Source organism: Lygodium microphyllum, unplaced genomic scaffold (assembly GCF_053477565.2).
Source record: "Lygodium microphyllum isolate KBCC unplaced genomic scaffold, Lygodium_microphyllum_v1.1.10 scaffold_56, whole genome shotgun sequence".
Classification (NCBI taxonomy): Eukaryota; Viridiplantae; Streptophyta; class Polypodiopsida; order Schizaeales; family Lygodiaceae; genus Lygodium; species Lygodium microphyllum.
Window position 1 is genome coordinate 328,661 of NW_028229539.1, and position 6,040 is coordinate 334,700.

Genomic DNA, 6,040 nt, shown 5'->3' on the forward strand with positions numbered 1-6,040 from the left:
GTGGTAGTGGCAAGGCATGAGGTTTAGCCTTAGTTTGCCCTATCTCTTTGTCAAAGTTTGTGATTTATTGCTTTTTCTACATCAAGACATGACAAAATGAACCTATGCAACAAAAGCAATACCTAAACGTAGGGGGTTGGGAGGTTTGAATGGTGTGATTTGCGTGCTAATTGTTGCTGATTTTCTAATGCACATCATGTCATAGAATTTGTGGTATGTTAATTAAGAGGATAGTAGCACGAGTGTTATCTCAGTGCTATCCTTGCATCGCCGCAACGGGTTAGTGATATGCATTAAAAGCCTGGTTATGCACAAGCATGTTGCTGATTTGAAAGTGATGTTTGAGCACTTTGAAATCATTCACTTTTGCATGTGCATGAACTATGGTATCGGAATAAAAACCTGGATGCATAGTACCTATTTTCAATGACAATGACCCACGTTGAGTGTGGCAAGGCATCCTAAGCCGTAGGATAGACGTTCGTTTCTTGTGGGATTATTTGGAAAGGAAGCATGGAATATCTCTTGGATTCAAAATGAAGAGTGGAGTTTGTTCGTTTGTTTTATATGTTGAGCAGCGCATCAAGAGGCTAATCCCTGCGATGTAGGAGAGCTGTAGTGGGGCCGCGGTGTTTCTGTCGAGAGGTTGCCTCCCATGTATGTGATTATCGTGGTATTTATTGCCAATCACTACAACAAAAAGGCCTCATAGACGCACATTTAGACGCGATTTTTGAATATAGAGAAAATCTTACGGGTGCGTCTATCTGCTCGTCTATTTGCGCGTCTACCATTTCACGTCTATAATCGCATGTATCAACGAATTTACACGCAAAAATAGATGCGCAATAGACGCACATATACACGCGCATATAGATACGCTGGTAGACGCATTTTTACAAGCACTGGTAGACGCGAACGGAAAACAAAAAATGTCCTTTAAAAAAAAAAGATATTTAATTTTTTTAAAAAATTTGAATTATGAAGCGCGTGTAGTCTGCACTATAGATGCGCATATAAACGCGAATTATCTGCAATTTAGACGCGCGGATAGACGCGCAAAACAGAACCGGAAAAAAAAAACAGAGAGCATGTGGTTGCAAATTATCTGCAATTTAGACGCGCGGATAGACGCGCAAAACAGAACTGGAAAAAAAGCAACCACATGCTCTCTGTTTTTTTTTTCCCCTCCCATACATTAGATTGTGCATTTGGGAAAAAGACAATGTATCTTACGGGCATGAGAATTGAAAATAAAAGTCTATGTATTCATTATATATCAAAAGCATTTACATGGGAAGTTTAAGTGCTTGCGACCTAAAGCGTGGCCGCAAGCAGTAGGCTCAAAGATGGATCATACATATACAAGAAAAGAAGGCCTCATGAGGAGGTATGGTGCTCCTCTACGAATCTGAAGAGGAAACATCTTCACTAGTACTACCATGGCTACTAGCATCGCTATCCCCCTCCTCGCTATGCTCCACATCCGGGTTCGCCTACACACACAAAAGATCAGGGTTGCTTACATAGACAAGGTGGAGAAAAAGTTATAATTAGCTATACTTTTAATAGGAAAGTAAGAAAAACATACCTCCTATGGCTGTCGAATCCTCATGGCCCGGTTGTATTGGTCCTCAGTGATGAGACCCTCCTCATAGAAGTGAAGCCATGTGGCTGCGCGGTTATGGCCTCGATGGTAACCTACCTCTCTAGGAGTAGGTATCCTACCAATGATGGTAGTCTGCAAAACATTTAGATATATACAAACAATTATGAGTCATAATATATTAGAATAAAATATATAAGGAATTGAAAGAAATATAAATTTTAAAAAACTAAAAATCAAAATATACTTACAAACTCTGCCTCCCATGACTCTCTGCCGCCCGATCTGTAATGCGACGATCCCATGGTTTCCATTTGGATCCGTCATGCCTCTGCATGCTGGCGACTCTTCACTTTCTCTGCTCCTTTCTTCTTGGCTTTCTTCCACTCTATGCGGTGGCACATAGGTGGTTGGCTATAGGCTCCACGCCCCTCCTCCTGTCTCCGCAGTGAGTCCCTGGCCCGTGTCATGAGGTGGGATCTTTTGTTGTGAAGCATATCCCTCACTTTTGTGCGTCCCCAATCATCCGAGAATCGCTGACCCTCAGGATTTGGGTACCTCCTATGGACTGCCCTCAACACCTCCTGCCACAAGCCGCTTTTCTGATTTTTGAAGGCAATGAAACAATCTTTATACGTCGCATGCACGATGCTCCTCATGTATGCCATTACATCCCTTCCTTCATCATCATGAAAGATGCCACCAGCATCTGTGACTCTATAGTACTGGCATACAACCTCCTCTACGTGATCTACTGGTGAGGGTGATCGCTTGCCACCTCCTAGGCAACCCCCACACAAGCCTCATCCTCCCCCTCGACTCTCCCTCCTCCCTCTCTGTCGACTACCCTCTGCCTCGCTGGACGCACGAGCTTCTGTAGATGCACGTGCTTCTGCAGATGCTTGTGCTTTAGCCGATGCATGTGGAGCACGTGGAGTACCTGCATATGGAGTACGTGCATATGGAGTACTTGCATGTGGAGTTTGGGAAGTAGTACCAGGTAAAGACGTCAGAGGTGTCCTAGACATGACATTGAACACCTCGTCCGCTGTGGGAGAGCGGCCAAGGTGTCTGGTCATCTCTCCCATGAAGTCTTCCCTACTAGGAAAACCTCTGAAAAATGCATTGACCCCCCTGCCACAAAGGAGGCCAATGTATCATTTATGCGATCCAAATCCATGTCATTGCTAGATGAACCAGGATACGACATCTGCAAAAAAAACACAGGAAAAAGACAAATTTATTTGCATACAAAAAATCATATATTACCTACATTTTCAAAGAGCTTTCTTTAGACATTGAATATAAAACTTAAGTGCTAATGCTTCTCATAAACAAGAAAACTGATAAACACAAACATGGGATTGGTCACATTCATCATTGCAAAAATATATTGTTTACTATCAGAACTGGGAGACCTGGCGCGTGTATCCCCGCGTCTAAATTGTAGGTTAGACGTGCCCTCAGACGCGCTCCAAAGTCAACCTTCTGTCCAGCATGTCTATCTTTGCATCTAAGATGCAACACATAAGCGCTGTCAGACGCTCATTCCAGGTCAATGTGCGTGTATAATCGCGTGTAGACTGCAGGTCAACCTTCTGTCCAGCGCGTGTATCATCGCGTGTAGACTGCAGAGCACACGCGCCAGCACACGCGCTCTAAGACGCACCCTCAGACGCTACATTTTTCGCGTCTATATCTGCGTCTACACTGAAATGTAGACGCGCTCGGTCGGCTGATTTTAGCCCGACGACCGCCATTGATGATTTACAAAATGCAATACATAATGGAATCACAAATCCTAAATACACAAACAGAGCAAAGAGAGGAAGAGAGAAACAAAGAGAGAGAGAGAGAGAGAGAGAGAGAGAGAGAGAGAGAGAGAGAGTCACCTTGGGTGTTTGGTGTGGCGGGTGGTGGCGCTTCTTCCTTCTCCTTCTTCCTCTCCTTGGTAAGTTACCCTCCCTTGATGCTTGCTTGCTTGTTTGCTGCTTCTTCTTGTTCTCCTCTCTCTTGTTCTCTCTTTCTTCCTCTCCTTGGCTTTCCTTTTTCCCTTCTTGTGTGTTTGAAATGAAAGAAGAGGTGAGTCATGAGGAGGTGAGGCATGAAGAGACTAGGTGAGGCATGAAGAGACTGCATGTCGGCTAAACTCAAGCTTCAGAACTGCAAAAAACGCAGGAAAGGAAAGGCGCAGTTTGAAAAGAAATGATTTAAGTATGGTTTGAATTTTGACGTGTGCATCTATTTTTGTGTGTATATGCGCGTCTATTGTTTAGATAGACGCGAAGATAGACGCGAAAATAGACGTTAATATAGACGCGAGGATAGACGCGAATATAGACGCACATTTAGACTTTATCATAATTTTTTGTTTTTTAGATAAGTTTTAATAGTGAATTCTTATCATAAGTTTTAATGTATTTATGATGATTTTTGTGTATTTAAAATTGAGATCTTATGTAAACGTATGAATGACAAATATTTTAATTTGATGTTGTCATGAATTATTAGGTTTAATCATGTCGTCGTCATCACCTAGTGCAGTGCATGCTGATGAGTCAATGAGCACATCCTCAAGTGAGGATGAAACATTGCGTCTTCATAATCGAGATGCATGGCTACGACAAAAAATTAAATGCATGTGTGATCATTGTCGAGGGTGTATTTTTCCAGCACGTCGAATTCCAATGTCACAACTCAGCTTGTATGGAGAATGGAATCGAGAAAAATCACCGGTATTCATTGTTTTTTTTACCACTAAGATTGCTAGTCTATGTTACGGGAATTATATATCAACGTACATGAAACTCCCTTTTGTGGTTGAGCAGGGTGCGGTGCCACATCCTCAGATGCTCCCTCCGAGGCATCGAGAGGCTGCAAAATGTCGACGTGACGAGGCAGAGTCTTCAAGAAGAGTAGAGACTGACGACCATGATAGTAGCCCTCATGAAATGCCCCATCAAGTCATAGAGGATGAGATTTTGGACAACATGGTACACCATCTATTTTCGCAACCGGTTCAGGGAGAATGTCACTCTACGAAGCCAGATGATCCACTATATGTAGCATCATCTACTCCGTTGTATGAAGGTTGTACGTAGTCCGTTCTTCGTGCATCCCTCGAGATACTTAACTTGCAAACAATTTATGGATGGAGTAATGTCAGTTTGGATGCGTTATTGAAGTAGTTATCAATTCAGTTTTATTTTGAAATCAGATAAAAATATATGACGTTGGTGGTTTTTTAACTCACTTTTAAAAATATGTGTAGGTTATTATCACAAATGCTTCCAAAAGGAAACAAATTGCCAACTAAGAGAGAGCAAGCAAGACATTACTTGACATCTTTGGGAGGCCTTGATTATGTCAAGATCCATGTATGTGTCAATGATTGTGTCTTATTTCGTGGGATTCATGAGTTCGCACGAGAGTGTCCTATTTGTGGCGAGTCAAGATACGAAGTGGAGATGAAGTCAATGGATGTGCCTCGTAAGGTTTTGCGACATTTTCCGATTTTTCCACGTATAAAACTTATGTTCAAGTGTAAGTCTATTGGAAAGCTCATGTCATGGCATGCTAGTCATCGTTCAAGTGATGGAAAATGGAGGATCCCTACAGACACACCGGCATGGCAACATATAGATAATTTGTGGCCCGTTTTCAAAGAAGAGCCAAGAAATTTGAGATTTGGTTTCACCCACAGGATGTATGAGATGTCTCATGGGAGCCTTCATAAAGAAAAAGAAAAGAGGTGTAAAGCAACTATCTGGTTTGAAGTCCCACGATTGGCACAAAATTATTCAAGTAAGGGTATCTCTAACCATGAATATAGGTATTAGTGGAGTAACTATGTGTAAACTTTGGGGTATGATGACTTTTTCCTCAACTAATCATTTGATCTATGAATATTGTTTACATTCAGTTCGTACTTCCGACTAGCATATCCCATTGTGTATCCAAAGATGTGTGTGATATCATTTACAAGATGGGAGAGCTTGTGAGGTGTGTATACATTGTATTTTTTCATTATATATCTTTGAATTTCTACACAAAAATAAACAAGCACATCATACATCTTGACAGATACGTGAGCTCGAAGGAAATTGATCCAAGCACATTGCAAGATGCTTGAGTATTATCTGTTGAGGTGGTTTGTTTGGTGGAGGAAATTTTTCCTCGATCCATTTTAACTACTCAATTACATTTACTCGTACATTTGATTGATGAGATCGCACTTTGTGGGGCAGTTCATGTAAGGTGGATGTTTTTTCTTGAGCGCTTCATGAAAACTTTGAAAGATTTTGTGAGGCAAAAAGCACGGCCTGAGGGAAGCATGGCTGAGGGTTGGTTAGTGTAATCATCCCTTGTTTATATCTCTGAATATCTTGCTGAAGTGGTTCCCTCTCAACCACGACTATGGAAAGATGATGAAGA